Raw genomic sequence first — 3,111 nt, 5'->3', positions numbered from 1 at the left:
CCGCTGACGTTGCTCACTACTCTTTTCACCCACCAAACTACGACTTCCCTCAACCTTGACGAACCTTTCGTCTTAACCAGTCATTTCGGATACGTTTCAAACCGCATCCATGGAGGATAGAAGTCCCTTATGATGGCTGGGATGGATCGCCAACTAACGGGTTCGACTTCGCTATCGCACACCTACCCTCACACACACACCCCACCCCCCACCAGCCTATTTAAGGCCACCGAAGAAGGTGGTCGAATCCAGGAAATTCACTCACACTACTACAATTTCCTCATTGTCAGACAACCCTCCCTCCCTCCCTCTGCAACGCCTCCCATTTCCTTTGCAACCTATCCTCTGTTTTTCATTTCACCATTTGGGGAGTTTTAATTCCTCTGAATCAAGCCATAACACTGCATTTCCCCTGTTTGGTGTTCCTCATTTTCCTCGGAAATGGAGTTTAATGTGAAGAGGGTGTGTGAGAACGGCAATGGGGAGCTGCATCATGACGTCAAGTGCGTGAAGGACCCTTTGAATTGGGGTGCCGCCGCTGAGTCACTCAAGGGCAACCACCTCGACCAAGTGAAGAAGATGATCGATGAGTATAGAAACCCCATGGTTAGGCTCGAAGGGGAGACGCTCACGATTGCCCAGGTGACCAGCGTGGCCAGGAAGGGGGTTGACGTGAAGGTCGAGCTCTCTGAGGCAGCTAGGTTGCGAGTCAAGTGGAGCAGCGACTGGATAGTCGAGAGCTTGAACAGGGGAACCGATAGCTACGGCGTGACAACCGGGTTCGGTGCAACCTCGCACTGACTTACCAAGCAAGGAGGGGCCCTCTAGAGGGAGCTCATCAGGTTCCTCAACGCCGGGATCTTTGGCTCCGAGCTGGAGTCCGGATGCACCCTCCCCCGGTCGACGTCCCGAGCGGCCATGCTTGTCCGTGCCAACACCCTCCTCCAGGGATACTCTGACATCCGGTTCGAGATCCTCGAGGCCATTGCCAGATTGCTGAATCACGGTGTGACGCCATGTTTGCCACTCCGGGGGACCATCACCGCTTCCGGTGACCTCATTCCGCTGTCGTATATTGCCGGTCTATTGACCGGACGGCCGAATTCAAAGGCGGTCGGGCCAAAGGGTGAGGTCATCGATGCCGGCCAGGCGTTCCAGCTTGCCGGAATCCCCAGTGGGTTCTTCGAATTGCAGCCTAAGGAGGGGCTGGCGTTGGTAAACGACACTGCAGTCTGCTCGGCCTTAGCTTCCACGGTGTTGTTTGATGCCAACATATTGATGCTCCTATGTGAGGTGCTGTCTGCAATCTTCTGTGAGGTGATGAACGGCAAGCCTGAGTTCACGGACTACCTGACCCACAAATTGAAGCACCACCCCGGCCAGATCAAGGCTGCAGCCACCATGGAGCACATCCTTAAGGGCAGTTCCTACATGAAGGAGGCAGCCAAGCTGCACGAGATGGACCCTCTGCAAAAGCCCAAGCAGGACAGGTGCGCACTGAGAACATCCCCACAGTGGTTGGGCCCCCAGATTGAGGTAATCAGGGCTGCAACCCAATCTATCCAGAGGGAGATCAACTCCGTTAACGACAATCCTCTTGTTGACGTCTCAAGGAACAAGTGTATCCACGGTGGCAATTTCCAGGGGACCCCAATCGGGGTGTCGATGGACAACACGAGGCTGACCTTGGCTGCTATAGGCAAGCTCATGTTTGCTCAATTCTCTGAACTAGTAAACAACTTCTACAACAATGGGTTGCCTTCGAACCTTAGTGGGGGTTCCAACCCTAGCTTGGACTATGGGTTCAAGGGAGCTGAGATTGCCATGGCCTCATACTGCTCCGAGCTCCAGTTCCTGCCAACCCCGTCACGTCTCATGTCCAGAGCGCAGAGCAACACAACCAGGACGTGAACTCCCTCGGCTTGATATCTGCCAAGAAGACGGCCGAATCTGTGGAGATACTGAAGCTCATGTCCTCAACCTACATCGTTGCGCTGTGCCAAGCGATCGATCTGAGCCACGCAGAGGAGAACTTTAGGCATGTGGTGAAGACGGTGGTCGGCCAAGCGGCGAAGAGGATTCTCACTGTTGGGGTCAACGGTGAGCTCCTCCCCTCGAGGTTCTGTGAGAAGGATCTCCTCAATGTGGTGGAGAGGGAGTACGTCTTCACATACATAGACGATCCATGTAGTGCGACATACCCACTCATGCAGAAGCTAAGACAAGTGCTGGTGGAGCACGCCTTGATGAATGGTGAGAAGGAGAAGGACGTCAGCTCTTCAATCTTCCAAAGGATCACTGCTTTCGAGGAGGAATTGAAGACCCATCTGCCCGAAGAGGTCGAGAACGTGAGAAGGTTGCTCGAAAACGGGAACGCAGTGCTTCCAAACAGGATCAAGGATTGTAGGTCGTATCCTTTGTATAAGTTCGTGAGGGAGGAGCTCCACACCGGAATCCTCACCGGAGAGAAAACACGGTCACCAGAAGAAGATTTCGACAAGGTTTTCAAGGCTGTGGGTGAGTGGAAAATTGTGGACCCCTTGTTGGAGTCTTTGAAGGGTTGGAATGGGTGCCCACTGCCCATATGCTGAGGCAAATCCCCTTCCCTTCCCTTCCCACGACTGCTCATTACTCATTTTTCTTATGTTCAAGAGTTCATCAGTTTGTTTGTTAATTTGTTCATCAAAACGTATACGTCTGGCTGGGAAATTATGGCGTGGAGCCCACAGCCTGGAGTTTTTCTTTTGTTGTTTACACATTACAATGTGCAGATTCAATTCGTGTAACACCTATGATCTCATGTATCAATGTCATCATGAAAGCCTTTTATTTCATAAAACCGAATAAACCGAAGATTTTATATATATACACGACAAACAGTGTGGTGAGACGATAACGTCCGTTCATCTATTCTGATTAACAGCACTTAACGACCATGGTAGATGACTTTTTTGCCAAATGGGACCCATAATTTATGTCGTAGGCATCTAGGATGAAGGCTGAATAGGAAAGCAACATTCATACTGGCAGTGGTAGGTATACAAACCGCACTTATCTAATGAACTCTCTCTCTCTCTCTCTCTCTCTCTCTCATGTATCTGTCTGTTCCTT

At 51.4% G+C, this 3,111-nt stretch overlaps 1 pseudogene; it reads left to right on the top strand.

The window, feature by feature from the left end:
• The first annotated feature begins 304 nt into the window (after nucleotides 1-304).
• Nucleotides 305-2,829, top strand: LOC149834906 (phenylalanine ammonia-lyase-like; annotated as a pseudogene).
• The last annotated feature ends 282 nt before the right edge of the window (nucleotides 2,830-3,111 follow it).

This window comes from Nuphar pumila, chromosome 6 (assembly GCF_984573655.1).
Source record: "Nuphar pumila chromosome 6, dmNupPumi1.hap1.1, whole genome shotgun sequence".
NCBI classification, from domain to species: Eukaryota; Viridiplantae; Streptophyta; class Magnoliopsida; order Nymphaeales; family Nymphaeaceae; genus Nuphar; species Nuphar pumila.
The sequence above is the reverse complement of the archived record's forward strand: the minus strand, read 5'-3'. Positions and strand labels throughout refer to the sequence as shown.